The following is a 21179-nucleotide window of genomic DNA, read 5'->3' as shown; positions in this document are numbered from 1 at the left end:
GAATGAGAGGTTGCTGGAAAAAAAAGAAAGGCTTTCACCCCTATTGGAGGATCATATGTCGGTTTGTTCCAAAAGTTGAATCATTTGGACATGTTGAAGTCGATTCATATAAAAATGCCAAACCCTCTGTCAAAGAAGCTTGATTTTTCTAGAAGGTGCGCATATTGCTCAGATGCACCGGGGCATGACACAGAGAAGTGTTGGAAGCCGAAGGAAGCAATTCAGAAGCTTATTGATGCAGGTGACATTGTCGTGCAAAATTCGGATGCAACAGACACTAGCCAAAGTCCATCGCCTATTCGAAGTGAGATGCATAGGTTGAATATGACTTGTTTTGAAAAGGAGCATGAGAATTCTTCTGAGATCCTCGGAGGTCCGCGCGTTGCAAAGTTTTCAGTGCTATCAGAGGTTGTTCTTAAGAACGAGCCCGCAAAGGGAACCCAAAAGCAATTTGTTAAGAACAGTGAGACGGAAGTTGGTGGAGGTCCCAGTAAGGTTGATGCCGAATTCAGTGGCTAAGATGCCGAGCTTGGCAATTGGAAAGACGCTCCTTTCTTGGTTGGTCAGGGAGGAGTTTTGGTGGTTCATTTTGTTATCATTTTTGTTGTCCGGGTTATTTGCAGGGTTGTAATCCAGATATTGTCTTGTGTCAAACCCTCTTATCCTTCCATTTTGTCATAGTTGTTTGTTTAGTGTTGTCTAGGATTTGTTTTGGGGTTTGTTCCAAGGTCGTACCCCAGTTGTTTTGCTTGTTTTGTTATACGAATCATTTCACCGCCCGTCTAATGCAAATTCCGGTCTTATGTTACTTTCCGTCATCTTCTTTGTTTAATTCTTTTATCCTTTTTGTCTGTTCAACGCCGATTCTGGTGACATGACATGCGTGCACAGTTTAGGCCTAATCTTAAGAGTTAATCATAAAGACATGGGGAGATGTTCGGGACACTTAAGGGAAAAAGGAACAGCGTGAGATCCTTTGAAGCCCGAGCCACGTGAAACTGGGGCAAATAAAACATAAAGAAAAACCATAAAAGCAAGTGAGAGTGTTGCCCAACGGTGCTTTAAAAATGATAAATGAAAAGGCGAATGTGTGAATATAATTGCCAAGTCCAACGCCATCAGAAGAGGCTACAAATCTTTGTTTAATTGTGTTGTTTGCACTTGACACGTTTTGAAGACTGGAATGACGAAGGCATTTTGTTCTGCTACCTAAACACTTTATCATTCGTTACCCCTTTTGAGCCTTATTTATTTTCTTTCATACCCCTCATTCGGAATCAGTAGCCAAGGTTAGAAACAAAAACGTGGAAGAAAAAAGAAAAAGAAAAAAAAAGAAAAGAAAGTAACAAAAAAACAATAAAAACAACAAAAGAGAAAAAAATAAAAAGAAAATAAAAAATGATAACAAAAACAAAAGAAAGTCAGAAGAAAACAAAGGAATTGGGAACTACGTTTGACTTGATTCCTCAAAGAGGATACGTAGGCGCTTCACGGCTCGGTCATACTGTGCATAGTGTGCATAAGTGTGCATAGTGTAAAATAAAAAATAAAAATCCCCAAGAAAGAAACTGGGGCAGAAGTTGTGCTTGATGTAGAGAAAGCCGGTTCCGAAGGTTGTAAATTTTGAACCCAAATTGATTCGTTTTGAGCCACTAATACCCTTTCTTTCTAGCCCTATCCAAAACCCCACGTTACGGTCCAAAGAAAGACCTTTTGACCAGTCTTCGAAAGATACCAAGCCATACAAACGGAAGTCGGGGATAGCACCCCGATTCCCAACAGAGAAGAGGATCATGGACTGGAAATGAATTGATAGCCGAAAAGAAACCCCAGCAGAGAGAGTCATATCGGCAACACTCCAAATCCCCAGCCGGAAAGTGATACAAATGAGAGAGTCTTATCGGTGAAAATATTCACGGACATCATAAGGCGATGAAAGTTGAGAGAAAAAAAACCAAAATGAGAGAGGCTTGACAGTGAAAACCCTTCGGGCACTACAAGTCGAATAAAGATTGAGAATCAGATGGAAATCACCAGACGAAAGTTGTGAAAGGCGATTAACGACAGAGGATAGGCCATATATGCAGGTCATGACCATTAGGGTTGGTATCCGCAGTTGATAGGTTTTTATTTTACAGTTTCCTCATAGAGAGTCATCTCTTTCCTTTGTCTTTTATTTTGTTCCTTTTTATCTTTCTCCTTTCATAGAAAAATTCCCCAATAGAGTCTGTTTGGTCAGAACAAGTGATAAATGACTTCAAAATCTACCATCAGCTTTCCAATTATGCAAGATGAGATCTGACTAGTACATCCAAGTGGTATAGTCAGCAAGGAACAAGCATGAGGCCAGTATCAAGAAAGATATCCCCCCAGCAAGAGGGACTTGACAAAAGGATGGACGAGTGTCAAGAGGGATATCCTCGCCGAAATCAAAGGTTATAGACCTCAAGCCCAAGGCCCATGGACAAATCAAGAAAGAACAACGCGGAGAGCGATGGGCATGATTTGGGAAATTTATATGAGACTAAAAGGTCGAGGAAATGCCAGTTTCCGAGCTATGCCACAAAAGAAGAGGGATATCCCCAGCAGAAAAGGTTGTTTCAGTGACACGAATAGACAAAGAAAGTGGTTAATCAATGAACATGCACGATCTTCAAGTGACATCAGCTGTCATGAAAATGTATGAGGTCAGATAAGGAGACCGGGAAAATGGTTAAGAGGTTTGGGAATAATGAATCGTCAAGAAGGGCGGAAGGTATCAGCCCAAGCTTCAAGATGGACAGACAACGCATAGATGGAGAATGGTTGATGGCATCCCCAGCAGGAGTATCGCAACCAACCACTACATTTTAAACTGACCAAATTTTCTTTGATTTAAAGTAGGGACAGGGAATGCTACCGATGACAAAAAGATGCGCCACAAGAAAGATTGTCAAACTAGGGCAGAAAATTTTCGTTCATTGCGAAAATTTTCGGGAAGTATAACACAAGTTTGGTGAAAAGCGGTATCCCCAACAGTTTTTCGGGGAAAGGCAAAACGAGTTTTAAGGGAGGTAGTATTCGAAGGAAGAAGATAACAAAACAAATAAAAAATAATTAAAAAAAAAAAAAAGAGAAAAACCAGTTTTGCAAAAGGAAACAGTTTGCAGAGGAATGAAACATCCTACTTAAAGGAAGTAGTTTTGGAAGGAGTAAGATAACATATTTTACTCAGCAGAGTTATTCTCAGCAGTGTTATCCCCAGCAGTGTTACTCAGCGGTTTGCAGTGTTATCCCCAGCAGATCATCGAGATGTAGAAGCATCCTCGACAGATTTTTGACCAAGTTCCAAGAGGGTCGGACAACATAGAGTGGGGAAGGAAGAAAAGGAAAATTCATCCCCAGCAAAATAATCCCCAGCAAGTTTTGATAGCGTAATGAAACACAGAGCGGGGAAGGGAGAAAGGGAAAAATAAACCCCAACAGGAGTGGCACGACCACTCACCATGTTTTAAAACTAACAAATTTTCTTTGATTTGAAGCAGGAAAAGGAAAACTTATTAATGGAGAAAAACATGCCACAAGGAAAAACACCAAAACTGGGGCAGAACATTTTCTGCCATTGTCGAAACTTTTCTCGGAGGAACGAGGAATTCAATTCAAGTTTTAAGGGATAGCAAGACAGCACGATTTTAAGAAAAACAATCGGAGGTAAGACAATTTCAAGTTTTGAAGATATTTTGGATTCATCCGCCCTCGAATAGGATATTTTGGGTTCGTCCGCCCTCGAATAGGATATTTTGGATTCGTCCGCCCTCGAATAGTATATTTTGGGTTCATCCGCCCTCGAATAGGATATTTTGGGTTCATCCGCCCTCGAATAGGATATTTTGGGTTCATCCGCCCTCGAATAGGATATTTTGGGTTCATCCGCCCTCGAATAGGATATTTTGGGTTCATCCGCCTCGAATAGGATATTTTGGGTTCGTCCTCCCTCGAATAGGATATTTTGTGTTCGTCCGCCCTCGAATAGGATATTTTGGGTTCGTCCGCCCTCGAATAGGATATTTTGGGTTCGCCCGCCCTCGAATAGGATATTTTGGGTTCATCCGCCCTTGAATAGGATATTTTGGGTTCGTCCGCCCTCGAATAGGATATTTTGGGTTCATCCGCCCTCGAATAAGGATATTTTGGGTCTATCCTCCCTCGAATAGGATATGATGGGTCTATCCGCACTCTAATAGGATATTGAATCTATTCGACCCGAGTGGTCCGGCTTGTATAAACATTGCCAAAATATATATTTTCATAAAGCATTGCCAAATGCATATTTTAAAAGTTGTTGGGGTCAAGAGCCCCCCCCCCCTGAAGAACAGAATGGTGTTTTATTTTAAACGTTGTTGAGGTCAGGAGCCCCCCCTGAAGAACAGAATGGTTATTTATTTTTCGAAGTTGTTGAAATCTCGCCCGCCTAAAGAAAGGAATGGAGTTTTTTAAAAGTTGTTGAGGTCAGGAGCCCCCTCCCTAAAGAACAGAATGGCGATTTATTTTTAAACGTTGTTGTTGAGGTCAGGAGCCCCCTGAAGAACAGAATGGCGATTTATTTTTCGAAATTGTTGAAACTCGCCCGCCTAAAGAAAGGAATGGCGTTTTATTTTCAAAGTTGTTGTTGAGGTCAGGAGTCCCCCCTGAAGAACAGAATGGCGATTTATTTTTAAAAGTTGTTGTTGAGGTCAGGAGCCCCCCTGAAGAACAGAATGACGCTTTATTTTCAAAGTTGTTGGCTGAAGTTGGGAGCCCGCCCATATAACAGAGGAATACATTTCAAGTCAGTAAAGCATAGGAATACAACCGAAATACCCAGCGGGAAACAACAAAAATCCCCAGCACAGGAAGGCAGTTCAAGATCCAATGGAAAAATAATGCGAAGCTCCCAAGAAGGACATAAGCAGTTCGAGGTCGGCAATCAAGGGGAAATACAAGACAAGAAATACCAGAGGAGTCACCGAGACATCGTAGCAACAAGAGATACAAGAGCACGACTGAAGATCTAGATAAGATTTTGTAATTCATAGACTATAGTTTAGTCTAGCTTTTTGTTTTCTTTCAGCATGGTGTAATAAGGTGGTCAGCAAGCAGTAATAACAGCATGCAACAGCAGTAACATTGCAGTCCCATGGTAGTCCCAGCTACCAAAACTTCCCGAACTACATTAACCTGATTCCCTTCTAGCCAGGGATATGTAGGAAACCTTTGAAGCAAAGGTTCGGTTAAATCTTTTTCAAAAAAAATGTTTCACACGGAGTACTCGTATGGGCAAAAATCGCTCACTTTATCTTTGCATGAAAACTCTTCGTGTCTTCGGACAAAGAGGAGCAGCTGTAAGCACGTGATTTTTGCCTTATATGAGAATTACTCCCAAAAAATTCCAAAAATAAAACAATTTTTTGATTGTTTGCAATTGTTGTGAATATTGTTTTATTTTTCTTGTATTGTTTGTATTTGTCTTTGCATGTTTATTTGCTAAATTAATAAAAAAAATACAAAAATATGTCGCATTTGCATTTAGGATTTAGGTTTGCAATTATGAGAAATTAACTTTGTTTTACAAGAATTACAAAAATAGGCATCTTTCGCATTTTTAGCATTTAATGTCCAAATTGTGTGATTTTATTTTATTGATGTTCAATTTTGGGTGATAATTATTATCAGAAGTTAATTAGTATTTTAAGATAATTTTGGTTTTTATAATTTAATTTCATACATTTTAGTTTTATCAATAAGTAAAAGAAAAGAGAACAAAAAATAGACGAAAATCGGATTGGGCCTCTTCTTCAATTTTAAACCACAGGCCCAAAGATACCCAACCTTCCCCTACGACCCGGTCCATTTCGACCCGGGTCGACCCAGTCCATAACCCCAAAGACCCAACACCCCTATCTCCCTATCTTTCATTTTTCACAAAACAAAACCCTAAAAATAAAACCATCCGCCCCCCTTTGCTGCACCATCTTCCCCAAACACCCCCTCCACCTTCAACCCTCCCATGGCTTCCCTCGTTATTTCCCTTCCACCTCACGAGTAGCTGCTCCGCCAAGCAAGCATCCATGAAAGTCGACCACCCTCCAGTCCACAAGCCTCCTCCTCACGACCAGTGCTGCTGCTGCTTCGTCTTCATTCTCCGTCGTGAAACTAACCACCATGAATGACGTCGACCACTGCTACTGCTTCATCTTCTTCATCACCTTCTCTGTCGGCGACCATCAACAACACAGCAGCTCCAAACAAAAGCCAAGCAGGCTGCTTTCTTCTTCGTCTTCATCGTCGAGCTCGAGCTCCCATGGCTGCCTTCCTCGTCGACCAGTGGCGACCACTAACAGCCCGCAGCTTTCACAGTTGTCCTTCACCTCCAGCTATGAACGACCACAGCTCGATCGTCACGTCCAAAAGAGCATCGCCGCCTCCATTGCCCGCCACTAGTTGGGCAGCGTTACTGCTGCTGCTTCGTTCTTCTTCTTGGCAAACAAACGAACCAGCCCCCATTGCTTCATCTCCCCGCCGTCAACCTCCAAACGTCCGACCAGTGACCCCCATCGTTCTGCTTCTAACTCTAGTCAACTAGCTCGTCAAGGTTCCGTTCAAATCCGAGCTTCAAACTAGTAGGTTTCCATTCTGTTGTCTCTTAGTTTTCATTCAGCGAATTCATCTTCCGTTCCTTTTCTTCTTGTGTTTGTGTGCCAATGGTTTGGTTTGAATTCGAACCTAGACCTTTGTTTGTATTAGACATAATTTGTGTTCATATTTTGTTTGAAGTTTGTTAGTTGTTCGTCAAGTGATTTAATGTCGAGTGTTCATTTTAGTTTGAATCATTTCATCCTTGTTATAATGTTGTTAGATTTAATTTGAAGTTCAATTGATTTTTGAGTTTAGTGATTTGAATCTACTTATTTGTTATGATCAATTTGTTATTGTTGTTGAATCTGAAAGTAGGTTTGTTGTTAAAAAATATTGTTCAGTCAAAATAATTCCAGTTGTTTCTTTGTTGTTCATCATTTAGTTTGAATTTGTTTAGGAATTGGTTATAGCTGTTATATTTTGGTTATAATTGATTAGGCGAATTGGTTATAGCTGATAGGGGTAGATTGGTAAAATGCAGTATTTTCAGGGGTAAAATGGTAATTTCAGTAAGGTCGGAGGGGTATTATTGAAATTGAAAATTTGGACAATTATTTAATCTGAGTGCTCCGCCCACTAGGCATTAATAATATTACAATAGTACATGGTGGGGGACAAGACATATAATGGTGGGAATGAATACATTGTTTAATACATGGTGGGGGACAAGACATGTTGTAATGGCAATAATTCATTGTTTAATATAGTGGGGGACAAGACACGTAATGGTGGGAATGAATACATTTTTTAATACATGGTGGGGGTCAAGACATGTTGTAATGGGCAATAATTCATTGTTTAATATAGTGGGGGACAAGACATATGGTGGTGGAAATTAATGTATTTGTTTAGTATAGTGGGGAACAAAGCATGAAAGTGTGGGAAACAAAACATAATGGGATGGAGAGATTAAAAAGGGATTGATTAAAGTATGTTGCCCATACCTACTTTGGGTTATAAATAGAGTCACTTAGGATGGTTTTGAAGAGAGGATTTTTTTGGGGAGAGAGGAAGACATTCTGGAAATCTAAAGAAGGGTTGAACATTTCTCTGAAAATCTTAAGAGAGTGTTGGAGAGTTTAAAAAGAGAAAACAAAAACAAAGTGAGAAACGAGTTTAGTTTCGGGTTTAATACACGCGTGGTTGAGTCAGTTTATGGTGATGTGGGTTGTTGTTCTTTAGTCTTTTTACAAACTTTTGGGGTTTGTTCTATCGAGATTGCTTGGTTTTCTTCAAACTTTTCCCGGGCCTCGAATCTGGTTTGACTTGCTGCTGTTGGGTTGCTGCTGCGTTGCTGTGTTATTACTGTTGCTGACTCCTCCTTCTTTTCTTCTTGTATTGCCATTTCCAGGTACATGTCCTAAATCTCAAACCATGTAGCTGTCCATTTGGAATGAAATGAAAAATGGAAATATAGCCTCATTGAAAGCTTTAGTTCTTGCCATATTTTATCATAATGGATTGTAGTAGTTTGGAATGTGATAAAATTGTTTTACAACGATTTAGATTGGTTCAGACTGTCGAACTCATGGATTGTTCGGGACATTTGATAGTTTGTTAAGACATGTGGTAATTTAATTTCATTTAGTGTAGTTAAGCTTTAAAAATCAGAAGTTATTCAAAACATAAAGCGATCTTGTGATTCACAATCCTCAATCGTCCTAATAATTGGCAGTGCAATCCCGGAGTCATACTGTTTTGTACTTAGTAATGGCAATTGTGAGTTAGTTCAAAACTGGAGGAGTAATTTGACTGTTGGATTTGTTTAACACTAATTAGCCTAGAATAGTTTGTTGATTAACTCTGTTAAAGGAAATAAGTTTGGAAATTGATTCTGGACTTACATTTTTTGATAATTGGATATTTGAATGATTGTGGATAATTAGTTAAGGTTAATTGCAACATGAGTTAGGAAGTATTATTAACTAGGATTCCTCCCTTTATTTTAGAAACAAACTTAATAGAAATGTAGTCACTTTAGGATTGCCCTTTTTTAAAAAAAGAAATGAGACGAGCTTAAACGCAAGCTACAGGGCCCTCAATAAATGGTTAATAATTAATTGAACTTCGTATGGGCCGTTTTAGCAAGATTTCACGGCCTTCTCAAAAATAATAATGCGCTAGTCGCTTTAGGCGCGCCTTTAATAATTTACTTTCTTAAATGTGGGTGTACATTGATGTGACCCAAATCCAAATCTCAACGGAGTCAAAGTGTGTCGACGACCACGGGTACATTGATTGTGACGTGGTTCGAGATACATTTTCACAACATTGCAATTCTCTGTAAAATAATAATAATAATAATAATAATGAAAGCGGTAAAGAGTTAAAATCTGCACATAAGTTCATATTTGTATAAAATCAGATAATCAAGCCGAATATGATAGTTGAGCGACCGTGCTAGAACCACGGAACTCGGGAATGCCTAACACCTTCTCCCGGGTTAACAGAATTCCTTATCCGGATTTCTGGTGCGCAGACTGTTAAACAGAGTCATTCTTTTCCTCGATTCGGGATTCAACCGGTGACTTGGGACACCATAAATCTCCCAAGTGGCGACTCTGAATCTTTAAAACAAATCCCCTTTCGATTGTCCTTTAATTGGAAAAACTCCCATTCGCGTCCCTTTGCGGCGGCGCGGGCAAAAAAGGAGGTGTGACAGTGCCCGTGAAGGTTTTCACCAATAAGACTCTCTCATTTTTATTTCTCTCGACTCCCATAGCCTTACGGTGCCTGTGAGGGTTTTCACCGATAAGACTCTCTCATTTTTATTACTTTTCCTGCTTGGACCAGAGTGTTACCCTGATATGAATCACCTCTATTTGCTCGAATTGGCATCTCTCGAAGACTGATCGGAAGGTCTTTATTTGGACTGTAATGTGGGATTTTGGATGGGGTTAGAAAGAAAGGGTATCAAAGGCTCAAAACAGTTCGACATGAGTTTAAAATTACAACTTTTGAAATCAGATTTCTTACAGCAAACACAACTTCTGCCCCAGTTTCTTTGCTTAGGGACTTTTGGATTTTTATTTTGATGGGACCGAACCATGAGGCTGCCTACGTATCCTTAAAAGGAATCAGGTCGAACGTAGTTCATGTCATACAAATTACTTTGTTGTTGTGATTTTTCTTTTCTTTTTCTTCTTCTTCCTCTTCTTTTCTCTTCTTTCTTCCTTTTCTCTTTTTGTTGTTTTATTGTTTTTTTTTTCTTTTTCCTTTTTCTTCTCTCTTTTTTTTCCTTTTCTTCTTCTTTTTCTTCTCCTTTTTTCATTCTTTTTCTTTTCTCTTTTTCCTTCACTTATCTTTCATGCTTGCGTTTCTGACCTTTGCTACTGATTCCAAAAGAGGGATATGAAAGAAAATAAATAAGGCTCAAAGGGGTAACGAAGGATAAAGTGTTTAGATAGCAGAACAAAATGCATTCGTCATTCCAATCTCCGAAACATGTCAAGTGCAAACTACACAATTAAACAAACCAAGGAAAACATTCGTATCATCTTCTGATTGTACCAGACTTGATAACCATATCCACGCATTCGCTTTCTACATCTGTTAACTACAAAGCACTATTGGACAACACCATCACTCTCATTACCATGAACGACCCCTATCAATTTGGGGCAAACTTGCCGTTGGCTTCAACCTGATGCGGCAGGATGCATTTCAATAGGGTTTCTCTATGTTCTATCTGCCCCAGTTTCACGCAATTCGGGCTTGAAGTGATCTCAAAATGTCTTTACTTATTTCGCTCAAATGTCCCTATCATCTATAAAATTGTTTCATTGCTTCATGACTAAACTGACTCTTTTTTTAAGACCAGGCTGAGAATTATGCATGCATGTCATGTCACTAGAGTCAACAGGGAAAGAATTGTAAAAAGAAAAGAGAACTAAACAAAATGACCATAAATAACAGAAAACGGAAACTTGCATTAGATAGATGGTGAAGGCTTTTGAACAACAAAACAAGCACTAAACTGGGGTTACAAACCTGGAACAACCTAGACAGCACTAAAGGAGTTACTATGACTAAACAAACCAGGCAAAAATAAAAGGATAGAAAGGTTTGAGTCATAAGACCATATCCGGATTACAACCCTTGGAATAATCCGGACAATAGAAATGACAACAAAATAAACCACCAAACTCCTCCCTGGATAACCAAGAAAAGAGCGTCTTTCCAATCACCAAACTCAACATCTTAGCCACTGACTTCTGCATCAACAATACTAGGACCTTCACAAGTCTCCATCACATTGTTCTTAGCAAATTTCTTTTGGGTTCCCTTTGCCTGCTCTTTCTTAGGATCAACCTCTAATAGCGTTGAAAGCTTTGTAGCATGTGAACCTCTGAGGTTCTCAGAAGAGTTCTCATATTCCTTTTCAAAATAAATCATACCCATCATATGCGTCTCATTATGCATAGGCGATGGACTTTGGCTAGTGTCTGCTGCATCTGGATTTTGCACAACAATGCCGCCTGCATCAATAAGCTTCTTAATTGCTTTCTTCAGATTCCAACACTTCTCTATGTCATGCCCCGGGGCATCTGAGCAATATGCGTACCTTTGAGAAAAATCAAACTTCTTTGGAAGAGGGTTTGGCATTTTTATCTGGATCGGCTTCAACATGTCCAATTGCTTCAACTTTTGGAACATACTGGCGTATGACACTCCCAATGGGGTGAAAGCCTTTTCTTTTTTCAGCAACCTCTCATTCTTAAATGCTTGATTGGGCCGGAAAGCTGATCCAGGGGGTTTTCGATAGGCTCATGAGGGTGGATAGGGATTTTGTAGAGCTGGGTACTGAGAGAGTGATGTACGATTTTGGGAGTTCCATGGAGAGAAGTGGCATTGGGGAGATCACCAGGTGCATCAAGATATCATGGGGACGATGTTGAGGCTGGAAGTGTTGATCGGGAAAGCCCATCGGATCATCTTTTCTGTTTCTCTTTCTTCCACCCAAGCTTACTGGGATGTTCTGAATGTCTTTCGAACAACTCATGATTTTGCCTGACTTGATTCCCTCTTCTACTAGCTCCCCCATTTTTAACACATCTTTGAAAGGCTTTCCCAAGGCCAGGATCAAATGGCTGAAATAGGTGGGCCCTTGGGCTCGTAGGAAAAGCTCAATCATTTCTTCTTCACCAATCGGGGTATTGACTCGAGAAGCCTGTTCCCTCCATCTGAGCACAAACTCTCTAAAGCTTTCCTCCGGCTTCTTTTCCATTCTAGATAGGGAGGAGCGGTCTGGGGTAACGCCTGATCTGTACTGAAAGTATCGAACAAAATCTTGAGCAATGTCTCCAAATGTAGGCCACTTACCAACATCTTGACGAATATGTCAGTCCAAAGCTGCCCCAGTTAGGCTCTTACTGAAATATGCCCTCAGCAGGACATCTTTCTCTCCAACGCTTCTCATTTCACTGCAATAGACCCTCAGGTGGGCTACCGGATCTCCACACCCATCATACAAGTTAAATTTTGGCACTTTGAACCCTGTGGGCAGGCGAACGTCAGGGGACACAGACAGTTCTTTGTAAGCCATGCTACCCTGGTCTTCCCTTCCTTATTTGTTCTTCAAGGATTTTTCTATGTCTTTCAGCCTCCTGGGTATCCCTTCTTTCCCTTCTCTTCCTGTGAACCTTTCATTTTCTACATGAAGCTTATCCTGAGGGCTCTTCTTGTATGAGTCAGGAACCTTGTAGGCAACCTCTACGGGGTAGTTTTGGTCATGAGCTTTGAGTGGATATTCATTGTTGGGAATAGTGGATATGACAGGAGGGCACTTTTGGAAAAGATAGTTGGAGGACGAGTGATGGAGCTACTAGGGTGATTGGGAAAGTTGTGATAAGCGGGTAGATCTGGAGAGTATGGAGGATCATCTGGCATTATGTCCTGAGTTTGGGTAAGGGAAGCATCTAGGAAGCTAGGTGGTGGCGGGGGTGGTGCCTTCCCAGTCATCCAAGCCTGATACATGTCCGCCATGTGTTGTCTTAACATCTCTACCTCTTCAACCAACCCATTGTCCTGTTCAACCAACTGCTTTCGGGCACCGGTATCAACCAACTCAGTTTTGTTGTTGTCTGCCATTGCCTTTTGACTTTGTGTTGTAGAGAAGAGTTACCACTTTAAAAACCACAAACCAACCACCCTTCTGCTATGAATATAACAAAATGAGGCCATCACGTTAGTGTTAGGGCATTTAACAACAAAAATATCACATTGCGTGCAATGCACCTAGCCACAATTAACGGTTCTAGAATGACTTCGAGGGTCATAAGGTCACTTGGCAACATCTCAATTTGTTCATTTCAACCTCCCTTTTCTTTGCTTTTCTAGCACTTGCTTGATCATTTTCCTTCCTCTTTTTTTCTAATTATCACTCTTTTCTTTCCTCTCATTTCTCACGTCCCATAATTTCACCCTTTTTTCTTTTCTTTTTTCCCTTTTTTTCCTTCTTTTATTTCTTTTTTAAAAAAATAAAATGATTTGATCGAACACTATGTAGGTTGCCTACGTATTATGACGCCGCATGAATCAGATCTTTGCGTAGTTCTGGAAGAACGAGAATAAAGTAAACAAACTGACATTCTCCTTTTTTTTACCTCCACAACTACTCTGATGATAAAAGATAAATAAAACTAGCAAATCCTTTTTTTTTTGAATTTCTAGACTTAACGTTCTATGACATATTCTAAACTCAAGCTTAACGAGCATGTTTTTTTTATCCTTTTGAAACAAATATTCTATTAAGGAAATATCCTAGAAGAGAAAAATATATTTTTTTGATTCTTTTTTTAGGAAGAAAATCTAAAGAATAAACCACAGAAAATTATTTTGAATTTTCATTTGATATCTTGACGCAAGATTTTGAAACAAGCAAAAAAATATTTTTGGGTTTCAATTTTGATTGCCTAAAAGAGAAACTCTGAAAATAAATCAAAGATAAAGTATGTTGTCTTTTTTTTTCTCTTCTATGTACAATATCCTAAAGTTCTAATGGAAAAAAAATTCATTTTTCACTAATTTCCCAAAGAAACTTCTCACAAGAAAATCTTTTTGGATTTTGAATTAACACCTTAAATAAAGCTTTTAAAGAAATACTAAAAAAAAATTCTCTTCTTTTTTTTTTTTTGAATTTTGGTCCTACTATACTTAAAGGAAACATAAAAACAATTCATTTTAAGTCCTAGATATTTATTGCCTAAAGGAAATACAACCTCAGAAATATTTCTTTTTTCATTTCTAGAATTAGTAATCTAAAGAAAACTTATAACGGAAATATAAAATGCAATATCTCTTTTTTTTGGATTTTTGAGTTACAACACATTTTTTCAAATATAAAGAAGAAAATACAATAACAAAAGACTTGACATTACTGTACAAAACTAGAAAGTAAAAGACGACATAAAATGAAGAACGGACTCAAAACATAAAAATAAAACAAATCTCCTTAAGCAACTCCTGATTGAGCAATCCTGACTGGATGGTCACAAGGTGTCTGTCATGCTCAAACTCCGGTAAATAAATCCACACCTTTATGAGAAAATTTTAAATCAATACTATGTGAGACAATAACACTCCCTACTGGACACATGCAAGACATGATTGAGGCTATTTTTGCAAAATGGCTTATTTGGCCAAAAGGTGGCTAGAAGTGCAAAATTTGGCTAAGACCCCGCAAAGCCAAGAACATAATATTTACTAGTAAGACCGGACCCTATGTGGGTTGCCTACGTATCCCGCCCCGAGAGACGAGAATCAGGTTCGCGTAGTTCGGGCTGATAGGATACGGGCGAGAAGTAAAAATAACAACTAATTTAGAGAAAATATCTTTTTCTTTCTTTCTCTTTTTTTTTTTTGAAAAAATGATGAAACATGTAAACTCTTTTTGGATTTTCTTTTCTTTTTTTTCGATTTTTTTTTTTTGAAAAATGATAAAAAGTGCAAAATCTTTTTGAATTTTCAAGCTCTTTTTTTTCTTTTTTTAATAAAATGTAACAAAAATATAACTAGGCCCTACTTGCTTTATTTTCACACTTCACCCTCTTTTTTCCTTTTTTTTCTTTTCCTTTTTCATTCGCCCTCAATTATCATTGGTCCGCCAAATGACCCTTTTACCCTTGAAGAAATGCAACATGTAGCACATAGGGTGCATCAAGATGGTCTGTTATTTTGAGCACACCTGTCCTAGACGGACCCAACCTCTATGTTGAGTCCCCTAAGTCAAAGGCACATGATGCAAGCAAACGTTCCTACTAGGGATCCGGCATGAGGTATTGTTATACTAGGTTTAAAACCTGGGTTTATTTGTTCTAGACCTGGCTTACCCGAGCGGACAGCTCGAGCCGAGGGGCAGCGTACCGGGAATACAGAAGCTTCACCGGCTTTGCAACTTGTCCGAACCTCGTTCTAAATTTGGAATATGACTCTAACAGAAAAGAAGTCACACGAAGTGCACACTTCTTCATGATTTAGAAGACTCAGAGAGAAGAGGGATTTCACAACAGTTTATATACAGCTCACGGAATATCAAAGCGGTAAAAGCAATCAATTAGCACATTAGGCCCAAATCATGTAACAAAATCATAAAATGGATAAATCCAACTATAAATTATTCTAAGCTCGAATTCTGAACCTTGAACCAGAGATTCTGGGGTTCGATCCCCAGCAGAGTCGCCAGAGCTATCACACCTCCTTTTTACATACACCCGCAAGGGCATAAGGGAGTTTTTCCAATTAAAGGACAATCAAAACGGGATTTATTATTAAAGATTTAGAGTCGCCACTTGGGAGATTTATGGTGTCCCAAGTCACCGGTTGAATCCCGAATCGAGGAAAAGATTAACTCTGTATTACAGTCCGCGAACCAGAAATCTGACTAAGGAATTCTGTTAACCCGGGAGAAGGTGTTAGGAATTCCCGAGTTCCGTGGTTCTAGCACGGTCGCTCAACTATTATATTTGGCTTAAATTATCTGATTTTAACAATTATGAACCTATGTGCAAATTTTAACCTTAACTGCTTTTATTCATTTTTAAAGAAAATTGCAACGTCATTAAAACAAGTCTTGAACCACGTCACATAAATGCACCCGTGGTTTTTGGACATATTTTAACATCATTGGAATTTGGATTTGGGTCACATAAATACGCACCCGAGTTTAGGGAGGTAATGTTATTAAAATACGCGCCTAAAGAGACTAACGCGTTATTATTTTGGGGAAGGCCGTGAAATTCGCTAAACGGCCTATCCCGAAATCTAAGTATTTTAATATATACAATTATCGAGGGCCCCGCAATTTATGTGTTTTGTTTAGCGAGGCTCATCCCGTTTTAATATTTTAAAGTGCAAACCTAGAGCAATCTATAGTTTTCTACTTAATTAGTCTCTAAAATAAAAGAAAGGCCCTAATTAATTTGTTACTGGACTGATGCAAACTAAGTAATATTTTTGCACCAACATCCGACTATTGGGCTCCGATGTGAGCCCATCAGAGGGAATTTAAAACCAGATATACACCATAAAATCGGCCAAAACAGACCTTGGCCCAGGCCTAAATGAGTAAGGGGCCAAAACTGGCCTGGGCCGTGCATCAATTATCCTGAGGCCCAAACGTTTAGGGACTAGCCTGTTAAGCCTTGTCTTTTACACTAAATGGAATTTCAATTTAATTAAGAACACAAATCTGATGAATCTACTACTAAAATTAACTAGCCAGTAAAATAAATTCAATGCAACATTAAACATGAGTTGGAAAGCAACTGATTTCAGATTTCATGACCCACGTAAACTGCCTATGATCACAATTTCAAACATGGTGCATACTAGTTCAAATTTTAAATTCCCTACTATGACTCATTTTTATTAAAATGTTGACTCATGAACTTTGATTAAACACTAACGTGACCACATATGAGAATTGAAACTCGAGAATTAAGGATACTGGATGAAAATGGATTGCCTAAATTAACCTTACGAATTACATATCTCATATCTACTTTTAACTTTCTGATTTCGAACCCACACACAACCACTCAAACTCAGAATTATAGATTAACTAACATCATCACTACTAAATATAAAGCTCCCATGATCAGAAGAAGTATCACACTACTTTAATAGTTTACGGCCTAATTAATCACAGCTTGAAAATACCATTTATACAGATCTAGGAAAATCGGAAATTAACTAAACTAATAGAAACTATTCTGTTATTCCAGCATAGAATTATTACAACGAATACTCAACTAAACTCATATGCATTTCTAAATATCTAACACACATTTAACGGTTCAAATGCACAAACTTATAATTAACAGTCCATCAGTACGATTATTACAGTATGATGAAAGCAGTAAATCAACAATAGGCCTCCACTTCAACAACAATAGGCCTCCACTTCATTCATTTTCAACTGTATATTTACATACATTAAGTTTCAGGACATGTACCTGGTATGTAGAACAGAAAAATGAGGTAAGCAATCAGCAACAGCAAACAGCAAAATACAGCAGTAGAAAGCCCAACACAGTAGCTTCAACACCTCAATCTAGAAATCCCAGCAACACGGAGAAAACCAGTAAAAATTGAGAAGAAAAATAGTCCGGAAATCTCTCTTTGTTTTCTCTTTCTAGATTTGAACTCTCTCTAGTGTTCTTCCGCTCTCAATATTTCAGAAAATTTGGTTCTATCTTTTTTACTCTCTCCAAAATGAATTCTGCCCCGGTATATCCAATGTATCCAGAGTGTATATCGAGTATATACCGCTCTCTCCGCCCCCTTCTTTTTCTTCTGCTCTCTTATTTTTTTTTTCCCTATTTATAGCAAAATTTTTGAGATTTTTGAGATTTTTTTAAAAAATATTTTATTATTTTATTATTTTCTAATTAAAAGAAATCCTACTTACAAATTGCTTTTATTTTTTTATAAAAAGAAATCCCACCTTTCTTTACCTCCAACTTTAATTACTTTTATCTTATTTAAAATCTCACTTTTTTTTTACTTTTTAAAAGAGAATTCCACTTTATTTAACTTTTCTTAAAAAACAATCCACTTTCTTTTGCTTTTCTTTTAAAAATGCTACTTTCTTTTACTTTAATTTTTTTTTAATTTTTAGATACCTTTATATTTGTTTTTTAATTCCAACTTTCTTTTACTTTTTATTTTTTTTAAATTTCCACAAAACTTTACTTTTATTTTTTTAATTTTCTACTTTCTTTTACTTTTTAAAAGAGAATTTCACCTACTTTTACTTTTATTTTTTTTATTCAATACTTTCCTTTTTCTTATTTTTTAAATCACTCCCGAAAATTAAAAAAATTAATATTTTTTCGGAATTTTTTATTATTATTTTAAAAATAAGAATAAAAATAAAATAATATTAATAGTAATAATTCACCTTTTAAATTTTGTATTTTTACCCTATAATAAAAAGTGTAACAAAGCTAAAAAATGTAGGTTAAAACCCCTAAAATATTTACATAGAAAAAGTGATAAAAAAATTAAATATTATCAAAAATTATGTGCTCACACTTACAACAACAGCTACCAGTCGATCATTCAGATGGTACCGTATGAGGCTTTATAGGGTAGGCGGTGTAGATCTTCGGTGGGTTGGTTTGAGCCGGGTGAGGCTAGACTGTTAGGTACAAATTTGGTTCAGAATGCTTTGGAGAATGTTAAGGTGATTCAGGATAGACTCCGTACAACCCAGTCCAGACAGAAGAGCTATGCGGACTGAAAGGTTTGTGATGTTTCCTATATGGTTGGTGAAAGGGTTCTGCTTCGGGTTTTGCCTATGAAGGGCGTTATGAGATTTGGGAAGAAAGGGAAGTTAAGTCCGAGGTTTATTGGCCCTTTCGAGATATTGAGGCGTGTTGGGGAGGTTGCCTTTTATCCCAGCTTGGCAGGGGTTCATCCAGTATTTCATGTTTCGATGCTCCGGAGGTATCACGGTGATCCGTCGCACGTGTTGGATTTCAGTTCAATCCAGTTGGACAAGGATCTATCTTATGTTGAGGAGCCAGTGGCTATATTGGACAGACAGGTCAGAAAGTTGAGGTCAAAGAATATTGGATTAGTAAAAGTCCAGTGGCAGGGTCAGCCGGTCGAGGAGGCAACCTGGGAGACCGAGCAGGATATGCGTAGTCGTTACCCTCATCTCTTCACTACTTCAGGTATGTCTGTATGCTCATTCGAGGACGAACGAATGTTTAAGTGTAGGAGGATGTGACGACCCAGCCGGTCGTCTTAAGAATTAACGCCCCGATCTCCAGTTAACTATTTTCCCCAAGTTTATTTCTGCTAATTTGATTTGCCGGGATGTTCGGTTTTGAGTTTCGGAGAGTTTTGGGACACTTAGTCCCTAAATGAGAGCTTAAGTATTAGAAAGTTGACCGTAGTCGGAACAGTAGGAAGACGGCCTCGGAATGGAAATCTGATGGTTCTGTTAGCTCCGTTTGGTGATTTTGGGGTTATGTGCGTGTTCGGATTGTGTTTTGGAGGTCCGTAGCTAATTTAGGCTTGAAATGTCGAAAGTTGAAATTTTGGAAGTTTTTGGTTCGATAGTGAGATTTTGATCCGAGGTTCGGAATGGAATTCCGAGAGTTGCAGTAGCTCCGTCATGTCATTTGAGACGTGTGTGCAAACTTCCAGGTCATTCGGAGGTAGTTTGGTTGGGTTTTTTATCAAAACCAGAATTCGGAAGATTTAGAAACTTAAGCTTGAATCCGATGTGTTTTGGAGAATTTGATGTTGTTTGTAGTGTTTTGTAGATTGGTACAAGTTTGAATGAGGTTTTAGGATATGTTGGTGCCTTTGGTTGAGGTCCCGGGGGACTTGGGTGTGTTTCGGATGCTCAACGGGTCATTTTAGTTGTTAAAAAGTTGAAGAATTGCAGGTTCAGCTGTTGCAGACAACTCCTCATCGCGATCGCATGGAGAGTATCGCGATCGTGAAGGCTTAGGCGAGGCTGAGGGATTTTTTCCCTTCGCATTTGCGTGAAATGGGATGCGAACACGTATATATGAGGAAGGTTAAATCACGAACGCGTGGGCTAGGTCGCGTTCGCGAAGAAGGAATAAGATGGCAGAAGTTTGGTCAATCATTTCTCTACACGGTCGCGTGGAGTAAATCGCGATCAGGTAGGTTGAGGGAGTTAGAGAATTTTGTTCGCGGACGGGGTTCTGCATTCGCATAGAGTTATCTGAGGCACGTGAATTTTTGCTCTTCGCGATCGCGACTGGCCTTACGTGATCGCGATTAAGGAAATCCTTGGGAGAATTTAAAACCTAAAATCGAGGGTTTAGACTATAATTTATATTTTGGACTTAGGAGCTCGGGAGATCACGATTTTTGAAGGGATTTTCACCCGGGCAACTTAGATAAGTGATTCTTACTCGGTTTAGACTAATTTTCATGAATCTTCACTTAAATTCATCCTTTAATTTTGGAATTTTGGTAGAAACTGGAGGAAACGTTCTTAGACCAAGAGATTGGGTATTTGACATTGGATTGTGATAATTTTGATATGGTTAGACTCGTGAGAGTGTGAGGATTCTGAAAATATAAATTTTACCAATTCCGAGATGTGGGCCTGAGGAGCATTTTGGTCATTTTACATAATTTTGCATATTAGCTTAGACTTTAATCGTAGAATCAGTTACTTGAAGTATTATTTACATTATGCAATTGAATTGAATAGATTTGAGCCATTTGGAGTCGAGGACTCGTGGCAAAGATGTGGTGTCGGGTTGATTTTGAGCTGGTTCGAGGTAAGTGGCTTGTCTAACCTTGTGTGGGGGAACCCTTCCCTTAGAATTGGTGTATTTGTTAATTAAATTGTCTTTTAGGTGAGGTGACAAGTGCGTACTTGTGCAAAATTGTTAGAAAATCCGGTTTCCACTAAGTAATTATCAGCATGTTTCCTTTTCTACTTTAATTACTTGTGCTAATGAACCTGTTGTTAGTTTAGGGAAGCATGTCTAATTGATTTCATCGCCTTATTTGTTCAACCTACTTTACCTGAACTCCGTGCAGCATGCTAGGTTAGAATTCTTGATTCCTTGATATGAAATTTCCAATTTCTGAGTATTTTTCTTGCTGTTGTTTGTGTATTTACATTGGGACTACAGATGTGGGATTCCGGTAGCTCCCCCTTGTCTGTTTACTTTAGGACTACGGGTTAGATTTCCGGTAGATCCCCCTGCACAATTATATGGAACTACAGAAATGCACCCGGTAGATTCCCCCAGTACTGGGTATTTACATTTGAGACTACGGATTGGGATTCCGGTAGATCCCCGCGCATTGATAGTTAGACTACGGGACGTAATTCCGGGAGATCCTTCGGACATATATATATGATGAACTATGGGACGGTATCCCGGGAGATCCACTGGATAGTTGTAATTGGGACTACAGGACGGTATCCTGGAAGGTGCCCCGGTTGTTATTCATGTGTTGAGCCGTATTTCTTCCATGGTTTGTTTGTATTTGTGTTAGTTGTTGTTGTTCTTTCCATT

Source organism: Nicotiana sylvestris, chromosome 4, assembly GCF_000393655.2.
Source record: "Nicotiana sylvestris chromosome 4, ASM39365v2, whole genome shotgun sequence".
In the NCBI taxonomy this organism is placed as follows: domain Eukaryota; kingdom Viridiplantae; phylum Streptophyta; class Magnoliopsida; order Solanales; family Solanaceae; genus Nicotiana; species Nicotiana sylvestris.
This window is presented reverse-complemented; position numbering follows the sequence as displayed.